The sequence below is a fragment of the Crotalus tigris genome, unplaced genomic scaffold (genome assembly GCF_016545835.1).
Source record: "Crotalus tigris isolate CLP2741 ecotype Arizona unplaced genomic scaffold, ASM1654583v1 scf7180000024359.8030256, whole genome shotgun sequence".
NCBI classification, from domain to species: Eukaryota; Metazoa; Chordata; class Lepidosauria; order Squamata; family Viperidae; genus Crotalus; species Crotalus tigris.
This window is the reverse complement of record NW_024100528.1, coordinates 2,993,046-3,013,654: the sequence shown is the minus strand read 5'-3', so window position 1 is coordinate 3,013,654 and position 20,609 is coordinate 2,993,046. Positions and strand designations below refer to the sequence as shown.

Genomic DNA, 20,609 nt, shown 5'->3' with positions numbered 1-20,609 from the left:
ATTTTAAAGCCCTCTGGTTCCACCTGTTATTATTGTGATCCTGTAAAGGCTTTGTATTCTTCAGAAAAGGTATTTTTAAACTCTCCCCCTATCCGAGTTGTCCAGTCAAAAAATCAAGAGGAGAGTTAGAAGACTGCAGTTGAAACCTTGCCTGTTTTTAATGTGCATTCTATGACTGATATAAACAAAGGCAGAGATTCAGTCCCACACATTTGGGCTGGTGGCCTGATCCCTTACTAAAATGTAATTAAAACTCATTGAATTCTATTTAAATCAATGAATTAATGTATATCTGCATATCATTTTTGTCTCAGTTATTGATTGATTAGTTATTAATTTTGGTGAGACATATTACTGTATATCCCAGTATTGTATTATTATTATTATTTTTAAAAATGGTACATCTCAGTTAATAGCTAACTTGATAACCTCTTTTCTGAACAAAAGTTTGTAAGTGTAATAAATGTTTAAGATAGCATAATACTTTGATACTTTCTTATCCTACGTCTTTGGTAGCATGCAAAAGTTTATTCTGACAACTCTTTTTTCTTAATCTTTAGAGAGGACTATTGGAAATGTTCTTCTTGTTATGAATATTTTCAGTACATTTCTTTTCTGTCTATTATATTCAAGCATAGTTCCACAAATAAACATAATGAGAGGGAAAGAGAGAGAACTAACTTTCTTCTTGCATTTTTCTTTTCCTCTTCCCTTAAATAAACAAGTAAACTGTTCCATCACACTGAAAAATAGCATGCCAATGGAAAAGGCTAAGTTGAAATCTTCCCATTGATCCAGACATATTATGTTCTAGATGCACGTATTTTTCACACTTTATCTTGGTGGGTAAGAGTATTGAGATGAAAGGCAGCAGTAGTAGCAGCAGCCTAACGCTATAGAAATGGACACCCAGTTCCCTCTTCATATTAGCGCTGGATTGAAGCATTCTATTTTCAGATATATTACATTTAAATATCAGCACAGAAACAGTATGTCATTCATCACTTTTTTGCATCCATCCATCCCAATATATATCTTTGGTTGATATGCTTCTTAATAGTTACTTTGTATATATTGTCAGCTTTAGTTCTGTATTCAGTAATTCATGTGCTTGTCAGTTTTCACAAGATCAGTAAATTGGTGAATTGTTTTAATTTTAATGTTAACCATCAACTATCTCCCACTAGAGTTCAGGTAGTGTTTGTCTTTTATTTACAGATTATTCTTTATTCTATATGTCTCTTACAAATTTGGGGATTGTACCACTTCTACTTTTTCTACTGCTTTTCTTAACCCATGGCATTTTTACCACTTTAGCTTCCAATTTTTTAAAAAATGAATCAGTGTATTGACTCTATGTTATGTTGGATTCTCATCTTATTTGGAAATGGCAGTGAAAAGTTTATTCTGACATTTCAGTTTCCATAATGTTCACTATCATTATTTGTGAAGCAGCCCAATGCGTGGAGACTTTATAGGTTCTTGCGTGCAACAAGAACAAATAAAAACAAAAAACAAAAGAACTAACAAAATACAAAAAAATAACTATATTTAAATATAATGCTGGCCAAAATCAATCACTTCCAAAATCAGAATATAAAACTGATAGCAGATTGCAAAAATCGTCAATACATTTTAACATTCTTTTTTTTTCGCAAGAAACTGTGCTAAGCCTTCAGATAGATTCAGTTTATCTAAAACAACCTTGTTAACAGAAATACCAAATAAAACTGTTCAGAAATTAACCCTGTCATATTTTCATATACTCATTTATCCTGAAAATCTCGTGTACCAAAGTGATATCTTCCACCAAATGCAACCTTGGTTTTAAAGGTTTTTCTGGGACTGGACTGAGATACATAGAATAGCCATTTATATAGTCATAGAATGGATTAGAATGTTCCAGCTTGCAAACTTTGATTTGCAAAAATGGAAAAAAAAATATTGGAGATCATTTGAAGGGATTCCATTTGACCTTAATACAGACTTTAAAAAAAATCAGTTTAAAAAAAAACAGAAGAAAGCCATATTTTTTGTTATAGCTACCTTTTATTTTAAAAATTCCAAAATCCAGAGCGCAGTTCTAGTGTTAAAAAATCTGCAGTAGAATTGATAATGAACAGAAATGGAAGCTGACAATCTATTTTCATTTCCCTGGATGCTGTATAAAGTCAATTGCCTAAATACATAAAGTAGTAAATTAGATTTTAAAAATTGTTTCTGCTTAATAACCCAAAGTGTTATTAGTAATACAGGTAAGGAAATTACTTAATAAAAAGTCTGTGATTTTTAACCTGGCAGTATCCCTTTTAATTAAGTCATAAGAAGTCTTCAGATCTAAGATATAATAAAAGTGCAGTATGTAACTTGTATTATTTATAACAAAATGCAAAAGGTCTACTGAAACGATTAAGTTTAGCAGCAGCCATAAAGTCACATGTTTATTTTTCTTGCAATGTCTCCCTTTTCCTTTGTCTGTATATTTTTAGCAGCATCATATTAATATCCTTGACATTGTATCTAGATTTCCTTTGAAGCTACATCAAATAATCCTAATATGAGTCCTGTATATAAGAAGGATCCATAGTGCAATATATAGCAAATGTATATGTCCCCGTTAACAAGGACTACATGTTGGATTGCATTCCCATTTTCTCTTTAAAAAAATGTTAGTGATAAAGGAAATAAATATTTCCTGTGTCCCTCCAGGCTTTGTTCCTACCCTACCATAGGGAATTAGCAATCTTTCTCAATCTGGAACCCTTTGCAGAAAGGCTAACATTTTGAGGACTTGTAACCTAAGCAGTTTTTAAGGATTTTTATGAGTGTTGTTATTCCTATAATTTAAACTATTTTCACATATCACCTAGCTTCATTTACTGTAGCAGGTACTAACTAAGAACAACTACCATGATAGTTTCTCGAGATGTAAAATATGTGTGTCTGTTTGATGTACTTTGGTTAGAGCTGATAGGAGACTGGTAAAGTTGGATTATTTTCTATATATTTATTTTTGAATTTGTTCGTATTATATTATTTTAAGTTGTTATCCTTTGTATACCACTCGAAGTCAAGACGCATCCCATAATAGCAATAATAACAATGCTATTGTTTGTCCACTGGAAAGTGACATGAGTTAAACCAGTTGAAAGAGAACAGCAAGAGAACAGCATCTTGGAAGAATTGGTGTGAAGAAATGGATTAGTTAACTAATCTTCTGCTGTTTCAATTAGTTTAACTAATATCACTTTCAAGACCCCATTCATAGAGATCTGGAAGCCAATCAGGAAAAAAGTGAATTTCTTTGAGTTTTTCAATGTGCTGAAATTAATATTTTAATCAGTTTTTTAAATTTTTTCTAGTTCTTTAGAGTCATTTTTTTGCTTGCAGTTCTATATTGTAAAATAAGTAAAGCATAGACCTTTTTAAAAGCATTGTTGTGCCATTTTGTTTTTTCTCCTTTTTGATAATTTATTTCTTTCATGTAGAAACATAAACATAAATAATGAGAGTTGCTTCAAACATATTCCAGTTTGTGTTCTGTAGCCTCAGATGCCCTACAATCTGTAAATTACTTTTGAGAAGGTACTAAGAGGTAATGATACAGCCCAGCAGCATATTAATCAAATGAACTTGCTTCTAATGTTTTAGCTCATAGTTGGAGTGGATTTTTGAATTGAGAAGTGCCAATCGGTTAATGTTAAGTAGTTACTAAGCTGAAAACACTCAGTTCTCTTGTGACATCATTATACTGAATGAATAAATCCTTTGTCTTGGGCAATTGGTTCTTAAGTAAGACATCTATGATAGTTGGAATATATGCCTAGCTATGACAATGCACGGATTAGCTTTTTCTGTCTTAAGCTAGTGGTCACATATGTATTTGACATTAAGGCTATGGAAAATATTTTTAAAAGGTTCTTTAAAAAGATTCATGAGTGCCTATAAATCACCTGTTTTTGGATTGATAAAGTAGCCAATTCATTTGCAGACTTCAGATGTGCTTCAGAATTTGTTTTCTGTTGTGTCCCATATAGAGACAACAAAGGGCAGTTTCCAAAGCAGTATTACACTCTTGTAAATATAAGGTTACTTATTGACAATAGATGTTTAATATTTGTTCCTGCAAGGGTTCTGTAAGGTACAAAGTTTGAATTTCATATACTTTGCACATACATTTTCATGGGAGTTCTGATTCATGTTTTTGCATTTCACTGGAAGAAAACATTAGATCTGTAATTAACTTAATGACTCTTTTGGGACCACATTCCAGTCTTTTTGGTTAATTTTTCTCCAATAGCAAATAAAACTTCCCCTTTGAGAGATTCTGTCATTTTTATTTTAATTCTGAAGTAGGGCTTGAAGGACAATTCATTTGGTTTAGCAGTACTAGGGACGGGTGCTTAGCCTAACATTATTTTACAAATGTAAAACAATAATAATGTAGATTAGCTTCCCATCAAATTATATTTACTGTACTAAAAGAAAAATATAGCAAACAGGTTTTCTTTTAAGTGGGAAAATAACATGTGAAGAAAGAATTACACATTCTTTTTCTGTTTTGCACTAGTCTGATCAGGTCTTTTCCTTTGCTTTTCATTATAGAATAGAAAGATAGGCAATACAGTATCACTTGTGCATTAAAATAAATATGGTGTGTTCATTTGATCTTTGTTTGCTTTGTTTCATACCCCAATATAATTGGACAGTGGTACCATTATTGATTTTGTTATCAAAAAGGATATCTTTTCTAGTTAGAAAATGTACAGTGTGATTTTTGGTCTGAGATATTTCCTCATACCTCATATACCCTTAAAAGTATTCATTATTTAACATCTAGAGTGTAGCTCAATAATGCCCATGGAAATAGGAAATGATAAGATTCCTGGTAACAGTTACCTCTGCAAAAAAATTCCTGCTTGAACCTGGAGAGCTTCTGCTACCAAATAATAATAATATTGGTCAAAGGCAGCTTTACTTGGAACAGTTTATATCCTGTGACAATACCATCAAACAATGTCTGCCTAACCCAGGCTAAAAATGCCAAATCCAGTCTAAACACCTGACTGATTATGTAATCAATGTTAATATATTAAACTTTAATGCCACTGACTCGCAATGATTTTGGGCAGCTCATAACAATCGAAGAAATTATGCAAAGAAACAATATGATCTAATGGTCTAACAAAGTAAGAGTAACTTTCGTAGTCTTAAATTTTAATCTAATAAAATTGAATTTACTTTTTGGGGGACTACTTCAGATTATGGAAGACCAAAGGAAGCTGTCTCCAATTAGGAACTTTCACACTTAACCCAGATCCAGTTGGTTTGTATTTTCATTATTTAATTTTATAGCACCCCTATGCCGAGTATTAATAGCCTTTGCCTCAAAGTTCACTTGAAAGCAAACTAACTATATTTTTCTATAAATTGCCAAAATACTCTAAAATATAATTGGTGCTGCCCTCAGCCAGGGTGGGAAATTCCATTGTGGCTTCATGCCCATAGCAGGTAGAGTGGAATTTAACGAAGGAAACTGCTGTGTTTTTGTGTTTTTCTGTATGTTTTTCCTTTAAAACCAAGAGCTGGGCAGGCTTCCCATTTGACCTGATATGACCCAAACAAATTGCTTCTTACATAAAAACAACTGCAGGCTTAGAGAATGTAAAAATGTGCACTGTATCTTTTTTCCTCCAACTCTGGGGAGGGAGGAACGGAAGCCGGAGAAATAGAAGAGCTCAGTGAATGTTCAGCAAAGATTTGCAGTTATCACTCAAGCTTGATAAAGGAATTTAAACCAGTTTTACTGAAGCCAGAAGTTTTTTGGGAAGTTAGATTTGGTTACTCTGAAGTTTAATTTCATTTGCTTTTGTATGCTTGCTCTTCTGTCAACCAAAGATTAGTTTTAAAGGAAATGCTTTTCCTGGTGCGATGATATATTCAAAAAGGGGGAGGAGAAAATACAACTCTTAAGGAGGAAGATACATGTATTATTCCAAAGCTAAAACTGAAAAGAAAAAACTTAAGATGCTTAAAGGAGGAGAGAAGGGAAAGATTTAGATTCCTACACTGGGCCTCTAGTTTGGGATTCAGACGTAGGCTATTTAGGCCATGTCCATTGATAATTGTTTTCAGATATCTTGTCTTGGCACATATACTTAAAATAAAGCAAAAAGATGTACCATGTTCTTCTGAATTGACTTCACAAAATGCTCCCTTTTGTGGGTTATTCTGATCACAATCCTATTTAAATTTTCTGAAGTGCTATGCTCCCCACCCCCATGTCCTTTTTTACAGAACTGTCTGTTCTGAAGTTGGCACCTTCCACAAAGCAGCACACAAAAATTAAAGGCGAGGGAATAGAGAGGCTTTAATCTCCCTGGACAGCTAATGTAATGCATACTGAAGCTGAAATCTGCTGTGGGTAACAAATAAAATGAATTTCAAGGTCTTGGCTTTGAAATGTGTACATAAATGTAAACTGGAGAATGTGTCTTTTTTCTAGTTGTCCTCTTTTAATCAAGAATATTTTATCTTGAGGTCCAAGTGAAGCTTTTATGTAAGTGTTTGTGTAACTTAGAATGATAGGCTGAAAACATTGACAACAGAAATATTTCAACACTTGAAATACTTTTTAAAAAGTTTTCTTGGGGCCATTCCATTTATACTGATATGTGTAGATGGGTCAAATCTCTCTCCTTAATAGTGCTTCTAGGGTAACTGAAATAGTTAGACAGCAATGATTTTCCCAACAAAATTGGATTTTGCCATGATCACAAATAGCACATAAATTAACAATAATTTAAAATAATATTAATTTATAATTACTTACTGACTTTCATACCAGAGCTAATACAAGTAGTCCTTAGATAACAACTACTCATTGAACAACTGTTTGAAGTTACAACAGCATTGAATGAATGTTACTTATAACTAATCCTCAAAGATACTGTTATCCCAGCCCCCCTGTGGTCACATGATCATGTTTCGAGTGCTTGGGAATTGGCTCCAACTTACAAGAGTTGCAATATCCCAAGGATACATGATTGCCCTTTGCAACTTTCCCTACCAGCTTCCCACATTCTCCCACAACCAGTAGTAGCCAATTCCACCTGGCTGCATGTCTGCTTGTAGGTCATCCAAGACTTGCAACTTCCTACTGATTTCCTCAATGACTTTGCTTGTTGGAAGCCAGCAAGGAGTCATGAAGAGGTCCTTGCTTAACAACCAATGATCCTTGCTTAATGTCGGCAACAAAGACTACATATCACCAAGTGAAAAAAAAGACTACATATCACCAAGTGAAAAAAAATAGCTTTGTAGGAACAAAGCATGAATATTAAATGAATAAATAATTCAAATATCAGGTATACCATGGATAAGGTCTAATTCAGATGAGCTGTTAAGATTAGTAAAAAATAACATAGTATGTTAATAAGATAGTAAAAAAAGAAATATTTGTTAGGACTTCTTAATTTTTTCATGTTTATTGTTTGGTGAAAATAGAATTCATTTTTTTTAATTTATTTCATTAACATTAAATACATATTCATCTTTTTTCCCCCATTTTTTACTGTTGAATTGGGGAATGGATAATGTATTCCTCCAGACAGTACTTAAATAAAATAACTGCACCCGAAACTAGATGTGCATTATACACACAGACACAGCTTTCTACACAAATATAGTTGCTGGTTTGGTAATAGTTATTTAACATCTCATTTAGGTTGCTGTGGTTGATTATATATGTTCAAATAGAGTCCTAGATTTTATTGAATGTGCCTGGATCCAGAGAGTAGGATTGTTACAAATGTAGGACTGTTACAATTCGCATTGCAAATAAACTTTCTTATATTCGTACTTTTTTTCCCCATCAAAATGTGTATGGCTGTCCACCTCACAAACTGACTGTCAAATGTGGTTTATCAAAGAATATACATCTAGTCTGAACATCACCTGTCTGGCACAAAGTCATACCGCATGTTGTCATTCTTGTCTCCTTCAATCAAAATTTTGCCAAACATCTTCCCAACAATACTTAAGAAATTAATGCTCCTACAGTTTTTACATGTCACCCATCTCTTTATAGAGGACAACAGTGGTGGCATTATTTTAATTATCAGGCACAGCTGCAATTAAACAAGTTGGGGGCCATCTGTAAGCAAGCCATGTTTACAGTATATCCATTTCTTCAGGTATAGCACCTATACTTGTAGCCTTACCTTTTTTCAACATTGTTGAAAGCAATTATCATTGCTTTTTTATTGCATTTGAAGGCAAAAGTGAATGCACACATGCCCATTTTTTTGTTTCATTGAATCCTTAAGTGAGCAGGAGTGATCATATCCTTATTTTGCAAAACTAAAACAAGATAACTTTCTGAAAATTTGCATAAATTTGACTTTAATCCTATCATATCACCTCTGACAGGCAACTGAGGTCTTTATATAACAGCTTTTGGAGAAAAGAAAAATGAGAACCAGTTTGGTGTAGTGGCTAAGGCACTAGGCTAGAAACTGGGAAGACTCTTGGACCAGCACTGTAGATGTCCATTCTTAAGTATCAACTAAAGTATGAAAGAAAGTACTATACTGTAATAGTTAAGATAAGATGAAATAGAAGTATGGATAATTTGCTGAATCTAACAAACTCAAGAACGGTTAAAGTTGGCTCCACAGCTACCAGATCCATTGACATTTATTATTATGGAGCACTTCAAAATTGTGAACTTGGTAGATGCTCATCTTAAATTGTTTTCCTTTTAACTCTCAGTGCCTTTGGATTTAATTTCAACCTTTTCTCCTTCATCAAGTTTTTTGGTCCCTTTTGCATGTTATGTACTATGCAATGAAATATACCATCTTCTAATTTTTTACTAATTTTATTTTGTGATGAACTCTGCTTGTTAGGTGAATGTAAAATACAGTGTGTACATATTAATCAAAAGAGTGTCCATATGTAGGTCATTTAAAATCCAGGTCCCAACAAGATCTGGATTTTTGTTGTTGTTGTTAATTGCGAAGTCGTGTCCGACCCATCGCGACCCCATGGACAATGTTCCTCCAGGTCTTCCTGTCCTCTACCATCTTCTGGAGTCCATTGAAGTTCACACCTACTGCTTCAGTGACTCCATCCAGCCATCTCATTCTCTGCTTTTTATTTTATTTATTTATTTATTTATTTATTTATTTGTGAGACTTATATACCGCTTTAAGCGCAAGCACTCTCTAAGCGGTGTACACCAGTAAGCAATGTATATATATATTTACATTGCCCCCAACAATCTGGGTCCTCATTTTACCTACCCCGGAAGAATGGAAGGCTGAGTCAACCTTGAGCCGGTGAGATTTGAACCACTGACCTGCTGAACACAGTCAGCTAAAGTGGCCTGCAGTACTGCACTCTAACTGCTGCGCCACCTCGGCTCAAATAAGTTAAATAGGCAGAGCGACAGTATACAGCCTTGCCGGACTCCTTTTCCAATTTTGAACCTATCAGTGGTTCCGTGTCCAGTTCTCACTGTTGATTCTTGACCCGCATATAGGTTTCTCAAGAGACAAATAAGATGGTCTGGTATTCCCATCTCTTTAAGAACTTGCCACAATTTGTTGTGATCCACACAATCAAAGGCTTTAGCATAGTCAATGAAGCAGAGGTAGATGTTTTTCTGGAACTCCCTAGCTTTCTCCATGATCCAGCGTATGTTGGCAATTTGATCTCTAGTTCTTCTGCCTCTTCGAAATCCTGCCTGTACTTCTGGTAGTTCTCGATCCACATACTGCTGGAGTCTAGCTTGTAGGATTTTAAGCATAACTTTACTAGCATGTGAAATGAGTGCAATTGTGCGATAGTTTGAACTTTCTTTGACATTGCCTTTCTTTGGAATTGGAATGTAAACTGACCTTTTCCAATCCTGTGGCCACTGTTGAGTTTTCCAAATTTGCTGGCAAATTGAGTGTAGCACTTTTACTGCATCTTCTTTTAAGATTTTGAATAGCTCAGCTGGAATATTGTCACCTCCACTAGCTTTGTTGTTGCTCAGATTTTCTAAGGCCCATTTCACTTCACATTCTAAGATGTCTGGTTCGAGGTCAGTGACCATCTCATTGTGGTTATCTGGGACGTTAAGCTCATTCTTGTATAGTTCTTCTGTGTAGTTTTGCCATCTCTTCTTAATCTCTTCTGCCTCTGTTAGGTCCCTGCCATTTTGGTCCTTTATCATGCCCATCTTTGCATGCAACGTTCCCTTCATATCTCCAATTTTCTTGAAGAGATCTCTGGTCCTCCCTATTCTGTTGTTTTCTTCTGTTTCTTTGCACTGTTCATTTAAGAAGGAATTCTTATCTCTTCTAGCTATTCTCTGGAATTCTGCATTCAATTGGGTGTATCTTTCTCTTTCTCCTTTGCCTTTCACTTCCCTTCTTTCCTCAGCTATTTGCAAAGCTTCCTCAGACAGCCATTTTGCTTTCTTGCATTTATTTTTCTTTGGGATGGTTTTAGTTGCTACCTCTTGTACAATGTTGCGAACTTCCATCCATAGTTCTTCAGGCACTCTGTCTATCAGATCTAAATCCTTAAATCTATTTGTCACCTCTACTGTATATTCATTAGGAATATGATTTAGTTCATACCTGAGTGGCCTAGTGCTTTTCCCTACTTTTTTCAATTTAAGCCTAAATTTTGCAACGAGAAGCTCATGATCTGAGCCACAGTCAGCTCCTGGTCTTGTTTTTACTGACTGTATAGAGCTTTTCCATCTTTGGCTGCAGACCACATAGTCAATCTGATTTCTATGTTGACCGTCTGGTGATGTCCATGTGTAGAGCCGTCTCTTGGGTTGTTTTAAAAGAGTGTTTGTTATGAACATCGTATTCTCTTGACAAAATTCTATTAGCCTGTGCCCTGCTTCATTTTGTACTCCAAGGCCAAACTTGCCTGTTATTCCGGTTATCTTTTGGCTTCCTACCTTAGCATTCCAATCCCCCATGATGATAAGGACATCATTTTTTGGTGTTAATTCTATAAGGTGCTGTAGGGCTTCATAAAACGGGTCAATTTCATACTCTTCAGCACCAGTGGTTGGGGCATAGATTTGGACTATTGTGATATTGAATGGTTTGTCTTGGATTCGAATTGAGATCATTCTGTCAGTTTGGGGATTGTATCCCAGTATTGCTTTTCCTATTCTTTTATTGACTATGAAGGCTACTCCATTTCTTCTGAGGGATTCTTGCCCACAGTAGTATACCTGATGGTCATCTGAGTTAACTTCACCCATTCCTGTCCATTTTAGTTCGCTGATTCCTAAGATGTCGATGTTCAGTCTTGTCATCTCTTTTTTGACTACGTCTAGCTTGCCTTGATTCATGGATCTTACATTTCAGGTTCCTATGGAGAAAAAAATCTTTACAGCATCGGACTTTCCTTTCACCACCAGATATATCCACAACTGAGCGTCCTTTCGACTTTGGCCCAGTCGCTTCATTCTTTCTGGCGCTACTAGTACTAGCCCTCCGCTCTTCCCCAGTAGCATATTGGACACCTTCCGACCTGAGGGGCTCATCTTCCAGCGTCATATCTTTTTGCCTTTTAGTACTGTCCATGGGGTTTTCATGGCAAAGATACTGGAGTGGTTTGCCATTTCCTTCTCCAGTGGATCACATTTTGTCAGAATTCTCTGCTATGACTTGTCCGTCTTAGGTGGCCTGCACGGCATAGCTTATAGCTTCATTGAGTTGCACAAGCCCCTTCGCCATGACAAGGCAGTAATCCATAAAGGGGAAGATCTGGATTAGTGGTATCCAAATGTATTTTGTTCTTGGATTTTTCTAGTATCATGTTATGATTTTAAAAAAATGTTTATGCCACCTGAACACATATTTTCTAATTTGGATAGCATAGAAATATTTAAATCAATCAATCAATCAATCAATGCTAGTCAACATAAAATCTAAAATAAGCTTTCAGTTTTAGCAATAGAGATTGCCAATTATTTCTAGCTGAGCTTCTCTGCTAAAATTAGGTCTAATTAGGAAGTTTCTGTATTCTGTTTAGTGAATGTTGCCTAGCACATATATTTACATAAACTGTTTAGAATAAGTAGAGAACGTCTTACAATCTTGTGGCTTTTCTCTGATGCTTTCTAATGTACTATGCCGTGAAAGTATGAGTCTGATTATTTTGATTAATAGAAACATTAAAGTTGCCCTTAAAACATATATGATTGCGGTTCTCTATCTCTCTGGGTCATTTCATGCTAACAATTGTTTTACATTAGGTATTTATTATAAATTTTATTAAGTTTCTCTTTGTTTATACATTGAAAAAATATTAAAGATTATTCAGTGATATTAAAATCCTAGTATTTTTGTTCTCCTTATACAGTCTGAATTTCTTAATTCTAATATACTGGATTTTTAATTTGCCTATGTTGCTTGTGTGTGATACATGCTTATTAACTTTAATGTTCTTTCAGACATCAATCCTTTATGTTTTTTATTCTGAATTAAATCATGTTATAGAACTTCCAAAATTTCCTTTCACAGGTTTCTTTACAATTGGGACAAACAATTCAAATCAGTAATGAATTTCAGCTCATCAGTTGGACTAATCAAGATAAATATATGAATAATATATAAAATCCTGGGATGCAGGTTCCTATATTAACCTCTTCCATCTGTTTTTGAATATGAACCACCTGACCAAGGTTGTCTAGGCTCAGGAGCTCAGCAAGGTTTGCTAGAAGTCAGATTGGGTATAGTTCAGGGGTGTCAAACTGCCAACCCGCGGGCCGGACACATCACCAGGAAACTGTGCCCACCCCATTGCCTGCAATGGAGAAAAAGCTCTGATACATCGCGCGGCATCACGTGACGTTGCGAGTTTGACATGTCTGGTATAGTTGGTCCTCATTTAATGCCTTGCTTAATGTTAGAACTTACAGTGCTGAACAAGAAGACTTTTAACCAGTCCTTGAGCTTCTAGCCATGTCAGTTTCACCTATGTCATGTTATTGTGTTATTGGCAGTCAGTTTGCAATTACATTGTAGCATTCTGCAATCAGGTCATTACCAGACCTTCATTGCTAGTTCGAACAAGCAGAGTCAATGGTGAAGCCGACACAGGGATGGTAAATGGTGGCCATGTGATGTCTTAATGACATCATGGGAGTCACTTAACAATGGCAACCAGAACTGCCATCACTAAGTGACATCATACTTTACCACTGCATCACTTTGTTGTTGTTAATTGCAAAGTCATGTCCGACCCATCGTGACCCCATGGACAACGTTCCTCCAGGTCTTCCTATCCTCTACCATCTTCTGGAGTCCATTTAAGTTCACGCCTTCAGTGACTCCATCCAGCCACTCATTCTCTGTTGTCCCTTTCTTCTATTGCCCTCAATCTTTCCCAGCATTAGGCCCTTCTCCAGTGATTCCTTCCTTCTCATTAGGTGGCCAAAGTATTTGAGTTTCAACTTCAGGATCTGGCCTTCTAAAAAGCAGTGGGGTTGATCTCTTCTAGGACTGACCGTTTGACGCCTTGCAGTCCAAGGTACTCGCAGTAGTCTTCTCCAGCACCATAGTTCAAAGGCCTCAATTCTTTGTCGCTCAGCCTTTCTTATGGTCCAACTTTCACATCCATACATTGCAACTGGAAAAACCATGGCCTAGACTATACACACTTTTATTGGCAGGGTGATGTCTCTGCTTTTTAGTATGCTGTCTAAATTTGCCATAGCTTTCTTCCCCTTTCATTAGCAATGAAAATTCCAGTCCCAATGGTTGTCATTAACCAAATGCTATTTATAGTCCCAAAAAAAACCACCCTAGAAAAAGAAAATGACAAATTGCTTCTGTAGTAACACCAAGAATATTTAATGGATAGACCCATATTATTTTAGGAGTCAAGCATAACCTGAACATGTCTTTGCTTTTGTTAAACCAGGAACAAGATATCTGCTTGAATCAATTGCAATAAAGACAGTTCAGTTATGAAGCATGTATAGATGACAATTACAGCATGATCGTATTAATAGTCAGTGCTTGCTGGTCAGGAGAAAAAGTTTCTTTCTCTTTCTGTATTTGTTGATTGGAAGGCATAGTTGTGTTGGCAATCAATAAGTGATTGTTAGATTCAACCAAGGTTGAAGCAGTTGGTTGAAGATGTTTTGCCTGAGAATAATAAGGTTTGAGAGCTCTTAATTATGTATGAAAGGTTCACTCTATTTGGTTGAAGCAGATGACTATCTGGGAATCTTGACAATTTGAAAAGGGTAATGCTTAATGGACTGGGCAGGATGTTTGCTTGAACTATTTTGATATGCATGCATGCATGCATGTTGGGAGAAAGAAAACTTCATTTGATATGGCTATTTTGTTCCTTCATATTCTATATTGCTGGGCAAGAGTCATTCCTCTATAACTTTCATATTCTGCTATTACAACTCAAGATAGAGAGGTGTTACACCTTAAGCCTAATGCATATATACAGTTTAATCGGCTGTTCATTTGTGTAGGCTACATTGAACATTTTGTCTTGTTCCAGGTAAAGATGGAAATTTAAATCTCTGCCATTCATGCTTCCTCAAAATTGCAATCAGTAATTTCAAAATTGCAATCAGTAATTTCAGTGGAAGGATTTTATTCCTCCTATTTTGTCTCCACTGTTACATGTTAGATTTGAGTTTAGCTTCCACTGAACTTTAAAGTTGGATACTATAGGCCATGTGCTTTTTTATTAGCTCTGAGACGTTTACAAGATTTGCTCTACTTTCTTTTCTCCCCTGTTCCACGTATCAGGTCTTCAGAGTTACGTTTTAATTCCTTTTCATTTTTAAATAATTTCCATTCTGTAAATCTTAGCCTTGCTAAAATATATTTATTTAAAATCATACATTTCATTTTAATACATCAGCACTTAAAGTGACAACAGGTATTAGAATCCAGTTTTGATAGTTATGATTATTTTAAGGAGCTTTGACCTGAAACTTTAGCTTTGAAATATATAGGGCAGTCTTGCCCCTCCATCTTTTTCCAGCAAGAAAAAGGATATAGCTATAAAAATGGATAAAAGTGTTTAATGGAAAGTTTGAACTTCCTCCTAGATAATATTTAGCCTGAAGGGCTATTCTGCAGATGAGGCAGCAAATCCATTTCCTGCTGTTGTAGAGGACATACTAAAATCTGTGGGTCTATATTGCAGAAAATCAGAATTCAATTAAGCTTAAAAATAAGTGTAGTATTAATATTTTTTTATCAGGAAGAAAAGCTTTAGGAAATGGTGATATTTTTGTTTCTAATATGTAAACAGAAAACTATATGGCCGTATTTTAGGGATTATTAAACATTTTCCAGTCATATTGCTTTAGGAATTTAAGTTTAGTAATTGTGTGTATTAAAAGTTAGAAAAGAAATAACTTTGGTAACATGAGAGAAAAAATAATGTTGACAAGACTATGCTCCTTGGCCAATATAGAGTTGTATATTCTTTAATTATGTAGATAATCACTTTTCAAACCAAGTTAATTTGAATTGGCATCTTTCTTAAAAAGTTTAAATTGTCTAATGTGTGAGTTCCTTTTGGCACAGCAGCTCATAATATACTTGGTAAATTTTATTTTGGCAAGCATTTGTAGAGTAGTGGAGTTCTCATGAACATTGGCATATTTTATTGGCCATTAAAGATTGAATGTATGTTTGGTTTTCTGTATTGTGTAGGTTAGTCTGGGAATAATAGATTATGGATGGATAATTATATTAATGCAGGAGGTTGTAGAGTTTGGTCCTTAGAATTCTCTATAGTGTTAGTCATTCTTACCCCAATTCTGATAGTTTTTCAGTCTAATACTCACTTTCAAAGTAGGTATCAACAATATTTCCTCTTCTGGCCTCAATGCTAACTATATATTTTATACAAAATATATGTTGTCTTGTTTCATCCATTATATTTTTCATAAGAGGGCATGCATTCATGCCAATCGCTATTTTACAGTAAATCTGCAGCTAGAAAAAGAGATATATGTGATCTGTATAACTAATGGAGAACGGTAGCTTTTTTCATATACCATTGGATCCATGCAACAATTTATATCACTTATTTGTCACTGGTAACAAGCTTATTAATTTTATTCAAAATATAATTGTAATATATATTGTTAAATTTTTTAAAAAAAAACATTGAAATGATTTTAAGTTGGATGCACATCTTGGCTCTTTCATGTGAAATTGTTTAAATAATATATATTTTGTTGACTAGTGGGGGTTGTCTTAAGCCTGTTTATTAGTTAATAACCTCCTCCTACCTCCCAGCACTAATCTTGTAAAGATCGTGATTTAATAAATCCAAGGAATTATTAAATAAATTAAGTATTTTATATTACTTGTCCTCATTGAACCAAACTGCAATACAACACAATTGCATTTTATAAATAACACCTTTCATACTAGTACCACAGGGCATAGTACAAAAGAATCTAAATAGAATGTGAATACTGTAATCAAATGCAGACCCTAGGAAGGCAAATTGAAAAGGCCTGTTGCTGAATAAAAAGAATAGCCAGGGTAAGAATATAGATGGTCACTGCAGAAAAGTTGGTTTTGAATAGAAAATCTCAGTGGAATAAAAAGTCATTTTCAACTGTTCCAAAAATAGGAGTGATTGGGGAGAGGGGAATAAATGACTTAGAAGTTGAAGGAAGAAATCCAAGAAGTATATTCTTTTTTTTTTCTTGCATTAAATTAAATAGAGAAAGGTAATATTTCCTCTAATTATTTTTTATGACAATATCATCTTTGGATTTCATCATGAAAGCCAAATTGGCATGCGTAGGGTTCCAAAGCAGTTCATCTATTAGCTGAGTGTAGATCTGCATCCACTGCTAGTGAATAACCCTCAGATTCACTCCAGATTTTGAGATAATAGCAATAGGATTTATAAAGTTGCATTTAGGCATATTTTGAATGGTTTCAACCATTCAGAAAGTTGCACAAATTATCAAAATAAGAGGCATGTTTCAATAAGAATGCAAATGTTTGAAATTCTAAATTATCACAATAATGCTACTAATTAAAAATACTTACATGTTTTTCTACTTGTTTTGTATTTTGAGTATCTTATTCTATTTAAGCAAATATGTATATGCATAAGCTTTTTATTTAACTGTGTTTCAGTAGGTTATAATGAAAGAAAAGAAAAAACTTGCTTGCAAACTTTCATATTTTGTATTATTATATGTTAAATTTGATGGTAGTGGATAGAACAGACCTAAATATAACATTCACTTTATGTAAATATAACCCCATAACAGATATATGCATGGACATTTTTGTCATGTCCAGAGGCTGGATTGGCTAATATAGCTGATTTTAGACATGGACTTCTTATATTGATGGACCACTACCTTTTTAATCTTTTATCTTAGAGCAGACATGTCAAACTCTCAACGTCACGTGACATTGCGCAACATATCAGAACTTTTTCTCCTTTGCTGGTAATGGGTGGGCGTGGTTTCCCAGGCCAGCAGTTTGACACCCCTGTCTTAGAGCTTACTAGAACCATCTGTCTACCAAAACAAGTTTCACAATAATATATATAAAAAAATTGTGACTTAGTGTTATCCTGCCTGTAGAATTTTATGGAAAAAGTATAGAGTGTATGGCAGTCTTTTTGTGTTAACATGTATCATTCTTATAGCCCCCTATTTATGAAGGAAGGAGACTCATTTATTGATCAGTGTGTGAAAGGGAAAGTGCTGTTAATGATTAAGGTAGCATGATAAATCTATTTTAAACTTTGGGGATGAATGCATTATATTATAATTCAGACATTGACCTATTAGTTGCAAAAGGATGATCAGAGTAAAGGGCAAAATAGTCTTGCTGGGATGTTTGCAAACAATGAATAAAATAGTTATGTGAACTAGTGCAATATGCCCCACTGCATCTTTTTAAAATAAAAAAATACATAACATTGACATGTAAATTCTGATTGCCATCTTCTTGCATGCCATCAGCATCAATGCCAATGTCATTGCCTCACTCTTCTTTTTTCAGTGCATATCTTTGTCATTGAAAGTTTCCAGTTTCAGCTCTAAATTATGTATCAGATAATTTCTGATAGTTAAGAACTATTTTTTTGGTTATAAGTGCATGCATTGATCTCAATCCATTAAAAAAGTTCCCAAAATGAATCTCTCAGGACATATCATAAGAATAAGCAGTATTGAAGGTGGCTATTTGATTACTTTTGCTTTATTAGATTTGAACAAACTGGTCTAATGCTGAGGAACAAATTCCCAGAATCAACCTGTAAACAATGTCAGAGAGAAGGAAAATATGGACCTTTACAACACCCTGCTGTTTTAAAGATAGATGAAATATTTAGTGGCACCACCAGGACACAATGAAATATGAGATTCTTCATCCCAAGTTATTTGTGACCTGTTAAGAGACAAACTTAGAAGCTGCATTGCCAAATTAAAACTTTAAAGAAGAGCACATCTGGGAAATTCAGAACACTGGAGGAGCATGATGGGCCTCTTGTCTCTTATTGCATTGTGAGTTGTAGCCATGCCCACGGCAACATAGATGATACTAGAAAGAATGGCATTATTTGTATTATGCAGCTAGCATGATGAAATTCCTTCTTCCTACAATTCCTGCATATTCCTACAATGTTTTTTTTTTTTTTACTCATATCCTCCCTCCCCCTGCTTCTCCTTTATTTGCCAATTTTGGAAGCTCTTTAACTTTCCTCAAGGACACTATTCATTTCTGATCCTGCCTTCAGTTTCCCTGACAATCCCATCTGCTTTCCTATGCGCTTGGAAAAAACTTCTGCTGATTACTGCTTCCAAAGGATATTTCTCATTCAGTGGCTCAGTTCACGTATTTCAGTAAGCCAGATTGTAGCCTATTCGATTTTGGCATAGAACTCTCAGCTAATTGTAGTTTACTTAACATAACATAGGGAAGCAAACAATGCCTTAGTTTGATGTGTGAATCTAGGTAATATATTTATAAGACATAATCATCCTAAATCAGTTACTCATAGTGGAGGAGGTCACAATGCCAGCCGCTAGTATTTTAGGATTGGAAAAGATCAACATTATCCAAAGCAACAAAATAAAATATCTTTTAGTGACTACTTCTGATCCTTTAACTGATCTTAGTCTACCCATCTGAGTATGCACTGCATATCTTTGGAATCACACCCTACATAACTGATCCCTTCAAGTAACAAAAAATAAATATCAGTACATTAAGTTAAATATTAAAGCATTATAAAACAAGGGAAAACAGTACATTTTGTACTTGTTAGCATAGTGATAATTTATAAGAGCTATATAAAAAGCCATGAGTTGAAGGTGTTGGACTAGAAGTAGGAATGCTTAGGTTCAAGTGCACCATCGGGTTATGGAAGCTCATTCACTGACTTGGAGCTAATTACCCTGTTTCAGCCCAACCAACTTGTTATGCGGGGAACGTATAGAAAAAGGAATGGTATGTAATTTGTCTTGAGCTCCTGAAAGAAGAGCAGAATATAAATGTAAGAAATATAAGTAATATAAGCACAAAAATATTTTTCTTTAATGTATATAAATGTCAGGGTTAGGCTTTTTTGTAATATATATGCATCTTTCTATAGATTTTAGATTTAATTCAGTAAAAATTACTGTTACTGCTGGACCCTTGAGTTGGTCTTTCAGGATGAAACGAATAGGCCCAGTTAATTAGTTCTTAATGATCTGATGCTTAAGTATATATTCATATGTGGGTTCATTGACCCATGTATTTATTGTATCATAGGTAACTTTTCCAAGATAATCAGTGGGGAAAAAACATTAACAAAGTGATGTCAAATGAAAGTTTGATGAAAAAGCAATATCTTAAATGTTCAAAGTCTTTTTTTGAAGCATAAGTAATTCTAAATAATGAAATGTAGGGAGAAATCTCGCCAAACTGTGATTTTTCATTTTGAGCAGATCTGATTTTTAAATGTACTTATCCTCTGTAAAGTTACTGAATATGATTAATGCTCTATCTTTTAATCAATTACTGGTTCTTTAATACCTGGCATTTTAATCAGGGTAAAACATGATGATGTTGCTGGTAATAAAAACTATATATTGTTCACAATGTTATTCTCCACCAAATATCTCAGAATTTACAATCAATAATGTAAATAGCTAAGGAAAAGAAGGAAGCAGGAAAAAAGAAGTAATCCAGACTTAAGAAGGTTGAATTCGAACTGGCAGAATTGGCAAAGGTACAGATATGGGTCCATTTTGCATCTCTTAGCCTACACAGTTTTAGTGTTTTCTGTAGACATTTTTATGTTAAAAAATACTGACATTGTCTGATGATAGCAATTCAGAAATAGAATGAATAGGCTGGTACTTTTCGTTGGAGAAATAATCAAGTGTGGGTAAATAAGTTTACTCTGAACTTGTTCAGGTCAAGTTATTCCATACGGTTGGCTTAGTAGCTTGATGCCAATAAGAACATTACAATAACCGCTTGGGCTGTTGAGAAATTTGGGATTGTACAGCACATAGAAGCCATATGCTTTTGTGTACAATTAATAAGTCTGGCAGAATCTATTGCAGT

At 34.6% G+C, this 20,609-nt stretch overlaps 1 protein-coding gene across 19 annotated transcripts in view; it reads left to right on the top strand.

Annotated features, from left to right (window-relative positions):
• ZBTB20 (zinc finger and BTB domain containing 20) overlaps window positions 1-20,609 on the top strand; it is a 553,524-nt gene that overhangs the window by 301,078 nt on the left and 231,837 nt on the right. The window contains exon 1 of one of the 19 annotated variants that reach the window (XM_039327294.1): window positions 17,136-20,268. The exons of the other annotated variants lie outside the window; for them this stretch is intronic. The gene's annotated coding sequence lies outside the window, so the exon portion shown is untranslated. Of the gene's footprint in view, window positions 1-17,135; window positions 20,269-20,609 lie in introns of those variants that run through there. 19 annotated transcript variants of the gene reach the window in all.